The sequence below is a fragment of the Typopeltis vanoorti genome, chromosome 10 (genome assembly GCF_054136105.1).
Source record: "Typopeltis vanoorti isolate ZY-2024b chromosome 10, IOZ_Tvanoo_1.0, whole genome shotgun sequence".
Lineage (NCBI taxonomy): Eukaryota > Metazoa > Arthropoda > Arachnida > Uropygi > Thelyphonidae > Typopeltis > Typopeltis vanoorti.
This window is the reverse complement of record NC_143558.1, coordinates 138,779,443-138,798,484: the sequence shown is the minus strand read 5'-3', so window position 1 is coordinate 138,798,484 and position 19,042 is coordinate 138,779,443. Positions and strand designations below refer to the sequence as shown.

Genomic DNA, 19,042 nt, shown 5'->3' with positions numbered 1-19,042 from the left:
CCAGGTATTCCTTTATCACATCTTCTGGAGTAGGTGGTAGAGGATAAAGTTACCCTCCTCCATCTACCCTAATTTAGATCCTCCGCTCATTACAAACCCGCGATAACTGTAAAAATTGAAAATGAAGCTTGATCCATGATGACGTTCATTAAAATATATCTACAACAATTTATCACATAATTATACCATACACCAGACGCTACAACGTTTAATCAAGCCATACAATCCCAATATAAAAATAACTTAAAATACATTAACTAAGTCTCATTGTCTATGAACTTTCTTTTTTCTTTTTTTTTCCATTCCAACAATTTTTGACAAATGATACAAAGAAATTAGCACTTCAAAATATCAAAAATATCTAAGAGCAAGTAATATTAGTAAGACTAAATGTATTTTTCAAAAACAAAGATCCGAAACTTGAGGACTATGCTCGTACAGCTAAAGAATCTGCATTTTCGTTTCTTTTCACACAGTTGTACATGATTAAAATTTTAAATCATGTGAATGCCAGTCCAAACTTATTTCAAAACTTTACTATCCAAAGAATTCTACTCGCAGAACAAAAACAGAGGCTGTAGCCAATAACATAATTGTGGCTTTTGTAATGGATAAAGTACAAAACGAATTAAACAGTTCCAATTTTGTTACTCTGTCTGTAGTTGCCTCCAACTATAAACTGTTTGTTCCACACTTTGGAAAAGAACGACTGACAGAATTTGATGACTTTACAGGAGGGGCGGCAGATATTTTAAACCAACACATTCAAAACTCTCAAAATTTGGTATAGAAAATAAAATTGCATCATACGTGTAGATAACACAAATACAAATTTTGGGGGGAATAAAAAGACAGGGCACAACTAACTTTCATTCAAAGGTACAAGAGATGGGCAGAAACTTTTAGTAAATGGGCGCTGCGCTCATATTGTTCACAACTATCTGTACAGAGTGTTGATCAAGAGTCGTTTGATATAGAAATGATTTTAATTAAAATATACAGGCATTTTCACATTTTATAGTAAGAGTAGGAAAACCAAAAGAATTTTTCGAGTTTGCAGAGATTGAGAACAAAAAACAAAGTATTGTCACACAGTACTATAAGATTTTCAAGTCTGCTACTTGCTCTTCAAGGATTCTTTTGTTTTGGGTAGGATTGAAATCTTACTTCCTTTCACAGTCTGAAAATTCTTGCCCCAAACTAATCACAGACTTTTTTTAAAAATCCGCTCAGTGAATTATTATCCTTATTTGTTCATGACAGCCTTTTTTTTCAAGAAACTATGTCAACTTTTGAAAAATAAATGAATTTCAGCTACAGAAGTAGCTTTTAAGTACAAGGAATTGAAAGCAAAATTAATAGCCAGAGGGAGACAAGTTCATCCCTACAGCTTTGCAAGCAAAAGCTGTCTCTGTATGCCAACAAAAGAGAGACATAAATAAAGAAGATTTTGAAAAGCATATTTTGAATTTTTATGAGAAATGCATCTCTTATTTAGAAATGTGGGAAAGAGTCTAGAAGCTGCAGAGCAGCTTTCTTTGATACAATAAAGCCGAAAGTTTGAGCATCAGTGGCCATATGTTGAAGTATCCGCAGAATTTGTGAATTCCATCGCTCCTTTCGAAAAAGCAGTTGTTGAAAGAAACAAACGTTTTGATCAGGTTTCAATTATAAACATAATACTGCAAAACTTAAAAAGTAAAATGAGAGAAACAGGCAATCAGATGAAGCACATATAAAAGAATATCAGAAGTCCACATCGAGTGTTGTTAATTTATGAGTTGAGGTATAAAAATGATTAAAATAAATGGGCGTGAATGTCAAACTTTCAAAATTTGAAGATATATATATATATATATATATATATACTGTATATAGAAAGTTTTTTACCTTGGGTATAATATATATTAAAGATGTCAAGCTTTTTAAACCTGGTTTTACTCCATTTCCCGAGTATGCAAACAGACAAATACGTCACGTTTGCGCCTGCACGTATTGCAAGTCTAGGCAACTCGTGGTAAAGGTGGAATAAGTTCTGATCACTATTCTTAATATTTATCCTAATATATATATATATTAGGATAACCAAGTTATTTTATAAACTTGTTTATTTTAACTCCTAATCCCAAGTATGCAAACAATTAAGTTTGCGCCTGAAACAAAGTTCAAGTCTAAAGATGATACAACACCAGGGCAACTCGTTGTAAAGGTGGTAAAAGCTCTGATCATTATTCTTAGCATTTTCCCATAATGTAAATTCTTAGCATTTTCCCATAATGTAAAGCACATCTCACTAGAAGATGTATATACTGCAATGTATATACTGCAGTGTATATACTGCAATGCATTATGGTTGGGGTCACTATCCAGACTATTCAACCTTTTTTGAGGTCTCATCAGTGAGTAGCTAGACCCTAAATACCAAGGTTATAGTAATACGGAGCATTATCAACTTTACCAATCGAATTTGCAACAAGGTGTTTTTATTTTTAATAAAAATCTCTGGAGGAGATATAGATGTAATAAAATTTTTAACTTGGGGATATTGTATATTAGTATAACCAAGTTATTTTATAAACTTGGTTATTTTAACTCCTAATCCCAAGTATGCAAACAATTAAGTTTGCGCCTGAAACAAAGTTCAAGTCTAAAGATGATAAAGTTAAAATAACCAAGTTTGTAAAATAACTTGGTTATCCTAATATACAATATCCCCAAGTTAAAAATTTTATTACAATATATATATATATATATATATATTGTATATATGTAAATAAGTTTTTTTACCTTATATTTATATATATTTATATTTATTAGGGTTACCAAGTAATTTTATAAACTTGGTTATTTTACTCCTAACCCCAAGTAAGCAAACAGTTAATTTTGCGCCTGAAACGTAGTTCAAGTCTAAAGGTGGTGCAACACTAGGGCAACTCATTGTAAAGGTGAGTAAAGCTCTGATCACTATTCTTAGTATTTTCCATAATGTAAAGCACATCTCACTAAGAGATGTATACTGCAATACATTATGGGTGTGGTCACTACCCAGACCGGTTTCAACCTTTTTTGAGGTCTCCTCAATGAGTAGCTAGATCCTAAATACCAAGGTTTTAGTAATACAGAGCCTTATCAACTTTACCTATGCAACTTGCATAGGTAAAGTTGATAAGGCTAAAGTTGATAAAAAAACCTGTCTGGGTAGTGACTCCACCCATAATGTATTGCAGTAAACATCTCTTAGTGAGATGTGCTTTACATTAAAATGAGTTGCCCTGGTGTTGCACCACCTTTAGACTTGAACTACGTTTCAGGCGCAAACTTAACTGCTTGCTTACTTTGGATTAGGAGTAAAATAACCAAGTTTATAAAATTACTTGGTAACCCTAATATACATTATCCCCAAGGTAAAAAAACTTATTTACATCTATATCTCCTATATCTATATTGATACCTATATCTCTTACACCTATATATATATATATATTTTTTTTTTTTCAAAATTCATTTTTACTCGGTTGGAATATTATAAAACAAGGTTTAATGACTATTACTGAGAGAAAAGATGACAAGATATATTTAAAAAAGATACTACTAGTTTACTAGTTTCGTTACATGAACATCCTCAGGTATCACAATCAAAGAAGTATATAAAAAATTACAGAGACTTAAAAGTGTGCTAACAGAACAAGTATAAAAAACAGTAGCCTGTTTGAAAAAAATGCAAGTATGAGTTCCAAACAAACGAATACTACGCGCTGTCGCGAGTGCACCAGTACTGAACAGAAGCAACGTGTGCATCAGAGAGATTGTAACTCAGGCTGTTGTTGATATGAGAGGAATCTAGAGAAATTTCCCTAGATTCAACAATCTTTCTTTCGAAGTTCATCGTAGCACACATGGATGTTAGCAGTTTGAGTCCAGTTTACAATATGCTGGCGGCCTTCGTCTGAGTTAGCTGAAAAGAGAACGTGGCTAGAAAGAGCGCTAGCTCTAGTCCTGTTATAGGAGATATCTCTACGGTGTTCATCCAAACGTAGAAGGATTGATTTAGCAGTCTGTCCATAGTATGGCTTTCTGCAATCACACAAAATCTTGTATACTCCTGGAAACTGTGTAGGAAGATGTTTCTGTTTATGTGTGCTAAGTAATGAACGAAGTTTTGGAAGCGTAGTGAAGCATGTTTTGAAGTTGAATTTCTTGAGAATCTTTGCCAGTTTTGGTGAAAGAGAGCTGATGTAAGGCAAGGAGATGAAGGCTCTTGGGGAAGAGGGATCTTCAGAAGTAGTTGAGCGCCTGGGGGAAAGAAATTTGTCAATTTTCTTTGGAGAGAAACCATTGTTAATAAACGTTTTTTTAACAAAACGGAGTTCATTTTCAAATTCTGTTTCTTCTGTAAGTAATGATTTGGCTCGGTGGGCTAAAGTGGAAATAATACCCCATTTTTGTGGGGGATAGTGATGGGAGGAAGCATGAAGGTATCTGTCAGTATGAGTAGGCTTTCTAAAAATTGAGATTTTAATGCTCTCAGCACATCTGGTAAGTTTCAGGTCTAAAGAGGGAAGGCAGTCATCTGATTCCAGTTCGAGGGTGAAAGAGATTTTTTCATGGCACTTGTTTAGGTGGTCAACGAATTTGAAGAAAAAGCTATTAACTCCTTTCACTTTAAACCAAAAGTCTGGTACCGCTATATTGATGATATTTTCCTCATCTGGGAAGACGGTTTCAATAACCTCTATTTATTTTTGGACCACCTAAACAAGTGCCATGAAAAAATCTCTTTCACCCTCGAACTGGAATCAGATGACTGCCTTCCCTTTTTAGACCTGAAACTTACCAGATGTGCTGAGAGCATTAAAATCTCAATTTTTAGAAAGCCTACTCATACTGACAGATACCTTCATGCTTCCTCCCATCACTATCCCCCACAAAAATGGGGTATTATTTCCACTTTAGCCCACCGAGCCAAATCATTACTTACAGAAGAAACAGAAATTGAAAATGAACCCCGTTTTCTTAAAAAAACGTTTATTAACAATGGTTTCTCTCCAAAGAAAATTGACAAATTTCTTTCCCCCAGGCGCTCAACTACTTCTGAAGATCCCTCTTCCCCAAGAGCCTTCATCTCCTTGCCTTACATCAGCTCTCTTTCACCAAAACTGGCAAAGATTCTCAAGAAATTCAACTTCAAAACATGCTTCACTACGCCTCCAAAACTTCGTTCATTACTTAGCACACATAAACAGAAACATCTTCCTACTCAGTTTCCAGGAGTATACAAGATTTTGTGTGATTGCGGAAAGCCATACTATGGACAGACTGCTAAATCAATCCTTCTACGTTTGGATGAACACCGTAGAGATATCTCCTATAACAGGACTAGAGCTAGCGCTCTTTCTAGCCACGTTCTCTTTTCAGCTAACTCAGACGAAGGCCGCCAGCATATTGTAAACTGGACTCAAACTGCTAACATCCATGTGTGCTACGATGAACTTCGAAAGAAAGATTGTTGAATCTAGGGAAATTTCTCTAGATTCCTCTCATATCAACAACAGCCTGAGTTACAATCTCTCTGACGCACACGTTGCTTCTGTTCAGTACTGGCGCACTCGCGACAGCGCGTAGTATTCGTTTGTTTGGAACTCATACTTGCAATTTTTCCAAACACGCTACTGTTTTTTATATTTGTTCTGTTAGCACAATTTTAAGTCTCTGTAATTTTTTTATATACTTTGATTGTGATACCTGAGGATGTTCATGTAACGAAACTAGTAAACTAGTAGTATCTTTTAAATATATCTTGTCATCTTTTCTCTCGGTAATAGTCATTAAACTTTTATATATATATATATATATATATATATATATATATATATATATATATATATATATATATATATATATATATATATATATATATATATATATATATATATATATATATATATATATATTGTTCATGTGAAGAGGGTCCAAGGTGATTTCTTTTGACTCTATAATGCGGCGTTCTACCTCATCATGACAAATGTGTAGGTTTGAAGTTGTTGTCCAATTTACTTCATGTTGGCGGCTTTCGTTGTTCGTGTTTATTGAAAACAGGGCATGGCCTGACAGGGCAGTTGCTCTTGTTCTCTTATAAGCAATGTCTCTCTGGTGCTCCTCGAGACGTAGGAGAATAGATTTCTCTGTTTGGCATAGTAAGGTTTTCCGAACTCACATGTGACTTTGTATACACCTGGAAATTGTAGAAGATTTTGAGATTTTTTATAGTTGCTGAAACTTGATCTTATTTTTGGAAGAGTCGAGAAGCACGTTCGTATGTTGAATTTCTTTAAGATTCCACTCAGTGTTTTGGATAGTGTGCTGATATATGGCAAGGATATATAACCTTTGGAGTCGTTCTGTGTCTCTACGTTGCTACGTTGACGGTGGGATAATTGTTTGTTGATACTTTTTAAAGAGTAGCCATTGGTTTTAAAGGTCCATTTAAGATGTTGTAGTTCTTTTTTTAGTTCTTCTTCATCTGATAGTACAGATCTTGCACGATTCGCAAGAGTTGATATAATACCCAACTTTTGCGCTGGGTGGTGATGTGAGGACGCATGTAAATATCTGTACGTGTGTGTTGGCGTTCTAAATATAGAGACTTTTATTGATTCAGGCGTTTTGGTGAGTTTAATATCAAGGAAACAGAGGGAACTATTTTCTTCAATCTCCATGGTCAATTTTATATCCTGATGGAGGTTGTTTAAATGGTTGAGAAACCTGTGAAGATTCTCAATACCATGCTCCCGTATGAGGAATATATCGTCCACATATCTAAGCCAAATTCTTGGTTTTAAACTAAAAGAGGAGATTGCCTTTTGTTCGAAATCCTCGAAAAAAATGTTGGCTAATATAGGAGAGAGGTCGAAACCGGTCTGGGTAGTGGCCCCTTGCCTTTAATGCATAGCATCATACATCTCCTCAAGAAGATGTGCTTTGCATTAACGGTAAGTATTAAGAATAGTGATCAGAACCTATTCCAGCTTTACTACGAGTTGCTTAAGACTTGCACTACTTTGGGGTTCACCCAGACTTGCACTACGAGTAGGTGCAAACTTGAGTTACTTGTCTGTTTGCTTACTTGGGAAATGGATTAAAACCAGATAATAAGATGGATTAAAACCAGATGTAAGATAATAATATAATAAAGCTGTTATTATATATAAAATGATTTTTCTATCATTATTATCATGCAATTGATTATCTATGGCGAAGTTTTGGAATCACTGGAAATATTTTAAGATGCCTTAATTAAACATTCTTAATTACTAATTCAATTAAATAAATATCAAATAATAAACGTATAGACATTAGATGGAAATTTACATTCGTCATTTTTCACCATTGCACTTTTAAGGGAAATGCTTGCAATTTTTTTTTTTTTTTTTGCAGTTATCGTAACAGAATACGTCGGAATGCTATTTAAGCTGTTTCTTATTATAAATATGTAAATATCTGTGCTATAAATATAATTTTTTTTTTCATTTTCAATTTAGATGTCTTTGATTAGGAACGTAAGCATTTAATGCGATGAAACATCAAAGTTGATATAGTGTTGCCAACGAATCTTTTTTTTTTAATTTTTTAAATTGTACCCTTATGCGAGAGGTTGGTTGATCAGCCTATAGTACGTTATTATCGTATATAGGTAGGATTTATTATTATTATTATTATTATTATTATTATTATTATTATTATTATTATTATTATTATTAGGGTTATTTATTTTTTATTGTTTATTAGGGTTATTATTATTATTATTATTTGTTACATAGGCTAAAAAACGGCCTCGCCTACTCCCTATACGGCAAACAAAAAGGTGTTAGCTGATTTTATTATTATTATTATTATTATTATTATCATCATCATCATCCCGTTTTTTATAGTTTTAAAGTGGTTCTGACTCCTGTTTTTAATTTAAAAGTGTCACAAATAATTCTACTTCTCACGCCGAAGACAATGATATATAATTCACCGAAATTGGCCAAGTAGAATCCTAATTTTGAACTCTGTTCAATTTAAAATTGAACAGAGTTCACCGTGGTCACCAACGAGCAAAGAACAAAGGACGTCGTCATCTGTACAGTTGCTCAAGGGAAGAAAGATGAGTCGTGAAGTGCAGCAAGTGCCTGAAAGATTTATCGTCCGACGGAAATCATATAATCTGCAGGAAATGCCTTAGGAATCATCACTTTACATGTTCCAGAATTTCAGACATAACATGCCAACCCAAATCTAATGCAAAACGAGAGGAATGGAAGTGCCTATACTGCAGAGAGAACAAAGAAACGCCGCCACACACAGCACAACCGATTACACCGGAGGCAGAATCAGAAAATGAACTGAACAGACAAAAAAATACAGGTGAGTCATATCATTTGAATTCCGTAAATTTATTACTAGAAAAAGGTTTAGAAAATATAAAAGCCAGCTTTGTAGATCTTGTTCAAGAATTCTATGATAAACAGAACGAACAAATAACAAAAAAAATTAGCTAATATGAGGATTTTTTAAATATAATAATTCAGCAGTCCAAGAAGTTTTACAAATGGTAAAAGACATTAAAATCAGCATTAACGTACTAACTGACAGGCAACACAAATTGATGAAAGAGACATCCGAACTCCGTCAAGAACTTATTTCCCTCAAACTACAATATGACCTTTTAAATCAGTAATAACATAAAGAAGATCATTTCATAAACGATCTTCCTGAAACTGCATCCACAGGAAATCTCAGAGACGTAGTTTTAAAGATAGGCCATTCAAATGATATCCCCCTACAGAATAATGACATTCAGACCGTAAATCGGATTCCCTGGAAGAACAAGGAACAAGGCTTGCCACGACCTGCACCAGTCATAGTTTGTTGGACAAGCAAGTCCACAAGAGACGAGACAATCTCATAAAAGCCAGCAGACTGAAAAAAAAAAGTTGCCAAGGACTTACTTTAACGCATCGTAGGACAATACACCAATTTTTCTATCTGACTATTTAACACCATTCATCTGTTGTACCAAGCAAGAAAAGCAAAAACAGAAACAAATTATCAATTTTTTGGATCAGTGACAGCAAGATATTCTTGAGGAAGTCACAAACTTCAAAGTTGATACAAATCAAAAGCTGCGAAGACATAGATAGGCTCCAGAGTGAAACAAAAGACTCCTAATTAGTTCAAAAAACAAGACTGCAACACAATAAAAATGAATGTCAACCAGTCAACCATCACACAGATGTAATAACACCAGAATGCATCAGCAACAGTACTTTTGATTCGCTCGATACATGGAAACAACACACACACAGTACAAACGAGAGGACTCTCCATCCTGCATATTAACATCAGAAGCATTAGAATATATTGGTAATTGCCACAGACTTATCTGAGGAATTACACCGGTGTTATTGATATATTGGTCGTACCAGAAGTATCCGTAACTAATGACGGAGCGACTGCTTTCCATATTCCAGGCTTCCAACAATATAGATCATGCCGCCAAACAAAAATAGGGGGTGGAATATTAATATTTATTGAACATAAATTAATAGCAAAAGAAGCCGTATATCAGTTTGAGCATGCTGAAAACCTTTGCATCAAAATCATTAATATCACCAATCGATAGCATCCCATAATACTAAATGCTATTTACAGGCCACCAAACCTAAACATGATAAAATTCTTGCACGAACTCAATTGCTGGCTTTCACGCCAAGAAATATTCTCAACCGAATACCTAATGATAATCGGCGACATAAACATAAATATTGCAAACGAAAACCAGAACAACACTGTACAATACCTAGACACACTATCCATGTATAACCTAATACCAACAACATCACGTACCAGATAAGAAATACTGTATTCGAAAATGCTATCACTGCCTCCTGCCTAGATCATATAAACATCCGAGCACCGCCAAACAGTTACGCTGCATCAGTCATAAAGTGCAAAGTAGCAGACCATTACTTCACGGCTCTTAACCTGCACACTAAGACAATATCCGTGCAATGCTCCACATATGAAAAGCAACACAAAACAATAACAGACGAAGAAATAGTCAACCACGAAATCAGAAAAATCGACTGAGAACACACGGCACCACCAGATTCAACAGATATCCTATACAACAACATTAAACTCACACAGGAGGAAATATATAAGAAAGCTGCAAAGGAAATCAGAATTCGTTCAAGAACAACCCAAAATCCTTGGATAACACAAGACTTAATCCTAGAAATACACAGAAGGACGCTCTATGGAAAGAATTAAAACGATATCTAAATAACACAGCTTTAAAATCCGAATATAAGATAACAACGAATTGCCTTACGACACAAATAAGAAATGCAAAAAGAAACTACTACAGAGACAAATTAATCTCCTCAGAAAACAACATGAAACAAATCTGGCATCTGACCAATGAGATGCTAGATTGTGCTCCCAATACCACCACTTCTGAAACCATAAAACACAGGCCTATCCAACAACTAGCAAATGACTATAACCAATACTTTGCAGACTTCATCCATCTAAGAATTGCACAGAAATATTCTTCCAATCACAAAACGTGACCCTCCATTTGGATCACAATCAAAACAGACATTATGGTTTTCAATCATAAAAGAAGCAGAACCTCTCTCTGTAATACATCAAATCAAATCAAACCAAACAAAGGCCCAGGAATTGATGGTATAAGACCTAAGAATATCAAGCAATACGCAATTAGCTTAGGCCCTATCCTACTAAAATTAAGAAATAAAATATTTAAAACAGGACAGATTCCAAGTATGTTAAAGACTGCCATAATCACACCCATATACAAACATGAAAAAATAAATTTAGCCAGCAATTACAGACCCATGGCAACAATACCAATTATCAATCAAATTATAGAGCAAATGATTATGATGACCAAACTAGTTAGTTGGTCAGAGCATTTCCGAGATGGCAAGGCTTTTGGGATGTTGACTATGACCGTGGTGAATACCTTCAAAAAGTGGCCCGAGGAGAGAAAAACCACGAACCGCCGGCAAGGTGTGGATCGACCACGGCTCATCGATGCTCGAAGTGAGCAAAGGCTATCCCAGTAGTACGAGCCAAAAGAAAGATTGCTGTGGTGCAACACGATGGTAATTTGAATACTGGTGACGGATGTGATGTGTCAGAACACACACACACAGTACATCGAATCCTGCTGAAAATGGGGCTGCTCATCCGCAGGCCGTTCCGAGTACCTTTGCTAATTCACCGTCGAAAGCACCTCAAATAGACACGCGAGCATCACAACTAGATTTTGCATGATTGGAAGAAGGTTGTCTACTCTGATGAATCTGATTTCCTGTTGATGTGGACAACCGGATACGCCTGCGTCGTTTACCTGGGAAAGTGGTGTCACCAAGATGCACAGTGGGACGAAAACAAGCTAGTGGAAGCAGTGTAATACTTTGGGCAATGTTCTGCTAGGAAACAGTGGATCCAGTCATCATGTACAGGAAACGATGATCTACCACATAAGCATCATTGCAGACCAGGTACATCAGTTCATGGCAAACGGCATTCCCCCCCTCTGGTTGTGCCTTCTTTCAGCAGAATAATGCGCCATGCCACACTGCCCGGATTGTGCGAGAATGATTCGTGGAACATTAGGAAGATTTCCAGGTATTGTCCTGGCCTCCAAATTACCCAGACATCAATGACATCACTCTGCTCGAGCATCTGCGGTTTGTGTTGGAACAGCACATCCGCTCTGCAGCGGCTCAACCACATAACTTACAAGAGTTAAAGGATTTGCGGGTTACATGTTGGTACCAGATACCAGAAGGAATCTTTACAAATCCTGTAGCGTCGATGCCTAGCCGGATAAGAACTGTTTTGGCGACACGTAGAAGACCAACATCATATTAGATAGGTGGTCATAATGTTTTGGCTCTTCGGTGCATATCCAATTTTTTATTTTATTTTTTTTTTTCAATACACTACTTCATTTGTACATACATACAAATACAAATATCACAGATACAAATCTTTTTCTTTAATTTAACAATACCGAACAAACTCAAATGTAATGATATACACTGCTTGGAAAGAAGTCAATGGACAATACAGTGTGAGGAACAAGCTGCAATGGCGATCACTTATATATATATATATATATATATATATATATATATATAAATAATATGTAAAAAAACCCATTCTTCGGCCGACACGTTGAATGCAGAGTTCCATGCACGAAAACATCCAGAACCAAAGCTCACCACATTTACATGGCATTATCACAATATGCAAGTCCCACATTACCCGAACCAACATGCAGATTTGTCTTCAGTAGTGTAAATGTGTGTGTTTACAGTGGAAAGTGGAAATTTGAAAAGCTGTGTTATGGAGCGACGAATCACGCCATACGCTCAGAGCAGACGGGCGGGTGTGGGTGTGGGCGATGCCTTGTGAATGTGTCTTACCAGAGTGGGTAACTCCAACTATGAAATTCGGAGGTGGTGGTGTGATCGTATGGTCCTGTTTATCCTGGTATGGCCTCTGACCTCTGTTTGTGGTGCCACGAACATTGAACTTGGAGAGGTATCTGAACATTCTGGCTCACCACAATGCTTCCTATTTTGCGATGTGTCAATGGATCTGACCATTGTCTCTTTCAGCATGACAATGCACCATGCAGTGGTTAAATTTAGCCGGGCCCTGACCCAGAACATTATTCGGTTTTGTGACTTTTCTCCCTTTACGGTAATTAAGCATAACGCGAAACAGACAGCAATGGCAGGTTATTAAGACTGGTGCAGTATATGATTGCGGAATATGATTGGTGCGGTATTAACAAAAGATCGCGCGACGGAAAGTTAAAAGCAAGCCAAGAATTGAGTTGAAATGCTAACTCTCTTCAACCGAATTCCAATAATATGTGAAACTGCCATAACAACATTCAATATATATATTTCTTAGTTTCAACACGTTTACGAATTTTAACACGTTCTGTTGAATTGTATTGCTGCTTTATGGGACTGAACTCACACACATCTAATTAATAACAATAGTTTTTAGTTAGATACCGTGCAGAAAAAATAGTTTGCCGTACAGCATATGGTTTTGCTTGAGTCTATACAGCATAGTTTCTGTAGGAGGGGACATGTGATTCATTCATTAGTGTCGTTTTTATCCCAATTGTCTCTAATTGAACTATTTGTTGGGAACTATTTTACACAGTGCTTGTACTTTATTCACTGACATAATAAAAGAACTTGTTTTTATTGCCTCTGCAGTATAGTGGCTATTGGGAAGGGAGTGTTGTTTACCGCGAGAGCAAGTTATTATCGTCCCGACGTGAACATGTTTAAGCTTTTTTCATGTGCGTGGAATATGCGAAACATTCTAATTTCTTTTTTCGAAAAGTAAAATCAGGTGTGCGAGTCATATTCGAGTAAATACGGTATTTCATCTATGGATAAGTACATTGGTACCTTCTTTAAACAGAAAAATAGCTCGGATGACAGTGATAATACAAAATGAGTTTGCAATGACAGATTGTAATGTGAATTTTCTGAAGAGGAAGAGATCTGTAACGAATCCACAGAAACAAAGAATTCCCATCAGTTGCAATGCGATAATATTAATACGCTGAACGAAAGGAAAGATTTGCTGGACACTCGACCAGTGGATCGCATTTAAAGGTAAATACAGTTGGTTATTTTGTAGGAACATTTTTCTGTTTTGTGACTTTTTTCCCTTTACGGTAATTATGCCTACATTATTGTGTTATTATTCAATAATTGTTTATAGGTGTGAATGTGTATATAAAATCAATATCAACAGTCAACTGATTACGAACGCGTGATGAAAGGGACGGGGAGGTTTGGAGCTTCCTTGGATAGCATCCAAAGGTAAATACAATTGGTTATTTTGTATAGGGCCCCGGAACTTATTCGTTTAGAATTTAACCACTTTCAGCATGTCATAAGGTTGCTAATGTAACTGAGTGGTTTTCACTATGAAAGTCACCAAACTTGAGTGGCCACCACAGTGCGCTAATCTCAATCCTTTTGAACATCTCTGGGATGAACTGAAGCGTCGGGTGAGGTCATGGGACGTCCCCCTAATACAGTCCAGTACTTCATTACATGCCTCTTGTAGGCTTCTGGAAAGTATGGCCCGTATGACTGCTGCAGCCATTGCAGCGAAAGGAGGTTCTACATCTTATTATGGTGGCCATCATGGGTGTTTATTCCTCACACTATCGTGCATGTTGGCTTCTTTCTAGCATTGTATACATTTACATTGAGCAAACTAGTCTGAACTTCATTTGTGCTTATCTAGGTAAAAGTAATGATGTATTTGTAAAGCACTGATAATGTAAAGAAATGGTTAGGAATTTGTAATGAATAATTAAGAAAAACACTTGTCTGTAGATTACATAAACACAAAATGGATCGAATTAAAAAAAAAAACATTATAGTTTGACACGCTTGAATGTTTTTTCCGAAAATTAGAACCACAATATTTAAATATTGAATATTTAAATCTCTTGTAATTACTTAAATCGCTACAAATCTGAAATTAGAATTCAATAATTGCAAAACAGTGGTAATATCCACAATCTAAAATCTAACTTTGAACTGTTTCAAGCACTATTATATCCTTTCTTTAAATGTGAATCCCATCAACAAAAGATTGGAAACTTGTAATACATGAGTGAAGTGTAGGGAAATTCTATATTCATATCTCTATATTACTGAATATTACTGAGAAGACTCTATATTACTGCTCAAGAGATTGAAAGCCTTTAAATCACTTAAGACCACCTGTAAGCAGATTTTTTCTGGACCGAGTACCCAGATGATTCAGTCAGTGAATTTTTACTCAGACTTCATATCGATAAATCTCGAAGAATCCGAATCCAAATTTTGAATATGTTAACTATCACAAAAATGGAAAATGAATGAACGCAATGTGTATGAGGGATGGGGTGGTCGGGGTGTGATTAAGATTTTTAGATATGTAGTGTATCCGCTCTGCTAAGAACAGAGGAAACGAAATTCTTGTAATCCTGTGGCTGATCTCTTTTACATAAAATTATAATTTAAAATGGAATAATGACATGCAAAGGTGTCATTGCGGAAGTACTTCCACTTCTTCGGAAGCATGAAGTTGTACAGGGTGTTAAGTTAGCTATCAGACACTACAGTTTCGGGCACGTCCACCAATGAACTAAGCACCATCCAACTGAAACACCTCCGTACACCGAGCAGGAAAGATGTGAAAAACACCAGTCGAAACGTCGTTTAGCGTTAAGGGGTGACGTGTGGCTTGTTCACAGCAGCTCTGTCGTTGTAAGCTAAGGCATGAAACTCTCTGCAGACAGTTCTAATGCAGATGTCCCTGAATCATTTTACAGGTTGACTGCGCGGTTCCCCCACTGATGACTTAAGTGATGCTCAAACATTCCCAGCCAGTTCTGCCGATCAAGGTCACCGACACTCACCGATCAGTGAGTGTCGGTGGCCTCCCAGGGCATTTTCCTGGACAGAAAGGCCACTGACGTGACACCCAGCTACTGTGCCACGTTAGAAGTCTGTCAGTCCAGCTGAACGTGGCATCTTGACATCGAGTACAGTGCAAAACAAGCATCACATCCCACCTTTTATTACCAGACTTACGCAGACACTCCCTGAATATTTTCACTTAATAGAATCCGAAATTTTCATGAGACGTAAGGTGTCCAAATATTTTTGTATTTGGACACCTTACGTGATGCATATCCAAGCAGAAGGCTGCGGGTTCGAATTCCGTCGTGGACATGAATGCTTGTGATTGTGTTTAGGTAAAAGATATTAATCTTCTACCTGAAGTGTCATGAAAAGTTTCATGTTTGGCAAATAGAGCAGGGTTTCTGGACTATGTAAAAAATAAAATAGAATACAAAATAATAATAATAATAATAATAATAATAATAATAATAATAATAGAAAAAATCCTTTGCCCACCCAAGGTGCAAATGTATCATACTTTCGTACGTTCATACGTTCGTGAAACCTTTCGCGGATGGGAGAACATCAAGAAAAACAATTAGGTATATAAATGGCAACCTGGTTGGCAAGCATATCAGCCATATATATATATAATATTCATCAAAGCTTGATTTGCTTCCTCAGTCTTAAGAAAAGGATGGTTATATTCCACTAATTCGAGCCCTACCCAAGGGCCTATGAGTTATGGAAATACTTTCTGAAAATGAAAGCTGTGCCGAACAAAGCCTTTTGCAGCTGCCCAATTTTTAATGCATCTAACTCGAGTGCTTCTAGATGTTTTTTCAATGTTTTAGGGATGGCGCCTAAAGCACCTATTTTAAAGATACCAAGCAAATTTATAAGCTAGGTTTTAATCCTTTTTCCCAAGTAAGCAAACAGACGAGTAAGTCAAGTTTGCGTCTGAACATAGTTAAAGTCTGAGGTAACTCGTGGTAAAGGTGGAATAAGGTATCTTTAACATAGTATATACCCAAGGTAAAAAAATTTCTACTTATATATATAATTTTCCAAATAGCACTTTGCTTTGTTTGCTGGTAATAACATAGATAGCTATGGTGCTATCTGCTATTTGTGGCAATTCTTATAATTTTAAATGGTTTTGTTTATTATTACTTACTCAATTCATTTAATGCCAGAGAACGAGGTCAGTGCTAATCTCTTGGTTGCTAATCATCTAGTTTTATTGTGAGAAAATTCAGAAACATAGCGCACGTCGAGGTCTTTGTTGCTTGACTACTTTCGTTAAGTATGTTGCAACAACTTCTTTGGCTATTGTTTTCTGCATAAACGAAATTTGTTTTAACTTTTAAAGTTTTATGGATCGTAGACAATTAATTACTTCCGTTATGTTTTAACTTCCCTTAATGAATACTTGAAGCGTTTAGAGGAGATAGTCCTTTCTCTTCTGAAACAGAGAGGGTTCAACAAGATAATATTTCACATCACATTAAGGATCATTGGAAGCAGCTGACGTAGCACATCAAAACAGAAACAGCTGCGTAGCAGGAGAAACGCTCGCCTTGCTAATGATATTATTAACAGACACGTAGTACTAACATTAGGAGCTTTACAAATAATTACTTTCCTCGAAATTCATCTCTTTCTAAACATCAATAGGAAAATAACACAGAAGCAGAAAATACACAGAAATTTATATTTTATGTGCGAAACAGATGTTTATATAATATGAATAATGTTTATACATCAAGTAAGTTAAGCTATTAAACAAATAAATCACTAATGATTACTGCTATATGCAATGATCTAAGATAATCCAACAGAGTACAAGTAGGACTCACTCTAAGTTATCACACTGTTTCTTAGCAAATAGTAATCGGAAGTGCAACACAGTTCATTAGAATTACATTTAGAATGCATGAATGATAAAAATAATAAAATAAGCTAAATTGCATAAATAAACCGAGTCAGATTTTCAAAATATGTACTAAAGTAAAACCAAGAGAGGTATAAATAAATAATGAATTGTGCTACAATCATTGTAGCACAATGATTTGTTCTACAGTGATTGTGCTGTAGAATTGTGCTACAATGAAACTGAAGCACAATTCTATAACGATTTCAACGAAACGCTTTAATTCGATACTCGATTTCTGTGCTAGTGATCTTTGAATTATTAACTGATTTTTTATTGAACTGCCCAGATTTTTTGCTAATAAAAATTCATGATCGATCATTAATGTCAACTCTCCCATTGCTGTTTATTGTTCTTCTTTCTTAATGAAATAAAAATTCTATTACTGCTCTCTATTTTACGCACTCTCTGTTTGCACAAGTTTATAACACAACTCCTTAAAGTGTAGCGTAACACAAGAAATACAACTTCGATCGTACATCCCCGTATATTAAATTGTAGCAAAACGGCGAAGTAACAAAACATGCAAACAAGACCAGACATATTTAAGATCACAAATTCAAGTGCTGTACGCGTGCCCAGACATTACTTCGGAATGTTTGAGTGTGCATGTGTTTGGGGGGGGGGGTAATGCTTTTTCCATTGCTAACGGGATCTGCATTTGATCTAGATGTGATGAGAAACTGCTAATTACGGAGATATTCTATACTCTGTAACACCACAATTAATGTCCCTCCCCCAAACTGATTAGTATGATTAATTTTTTGTTTACTGTTTCATTTTTTCAAATAAAAAAAAAATATTTTTTTGAAACATATTAAGCAACAAACTCATACGGTAACCTAACAAAAATTAGTCTATTCGGCAGTGGATAGATCATTTGGAATTATTGTTTCAACTCCTCTATAGCGAATGCGCTGAAGTTTGAAAATAAAATAAGCGCATGCGCTATCTTTACCCTTCTCCCTTCTGGTAGCCAATCGTATGGTAAAACCAGTAGCCAATCAAATGTTTTATAAAAGATTATAAAAGATTTCATTCTTATTATATTTTGATAGTTCAAAAATGTTTTTCTTATGTAAGATAAATTAACACAGTTGATTGTGTGCAAATATTTCATGTTTAGATCATAAAATATTTGTTTAAAACTGATATCCTTTAGAGGTTGATTGTCCTCATTCTTTTTGATTGGAATTTGTACAAGCTGTATTAATAAAAATTTTTGTGTGAAATACGGCTCTTTTTCTTTTTTAAGTTCGACGATGCGAGCCCTTTGTTAAAATTTCCATAGCCACCACTGGTAACAGTCAATATTGTTGCTCACAATGGGAAAACAAAGGGTCTTTCGGTGATCGATAAACATTCCGGTGTTTAATGAGTGGGAAAATAACCCACTTTGCTTTTCTAAGAGGCTTATCTTTCAGGATAGTCTTTCAGGAACGATATCTCCATCGTTTGAGAAGGCTTGTACGGATAAACAGAACTTGTATGCAGCAATTGACCAAAGCATTTAATGAAGGCTGTTCCAGACCCATATCTCACAGAACTACGCGCAGGGAATTGAATAGGATCGGTATTGGTAGCCGCA

The 19,042-nt window shown here is 35.7% G+C and overlaps 1 protein-coding gene across 1 annotated transcript in view; it reads right to left on the bottom strand.

The window, feature by feature from the left end:
- Positions 1-19,042, bottom strand: part of LOC150102834 (protein O-mannosyl-transferase Tmtc3-like) — a 325,416-nt gene that overhangs the window by 134,447 nt on the left and 171,927 nt on the right. The gene's annotated exons all lie outside the window — the stretch shown is intronic.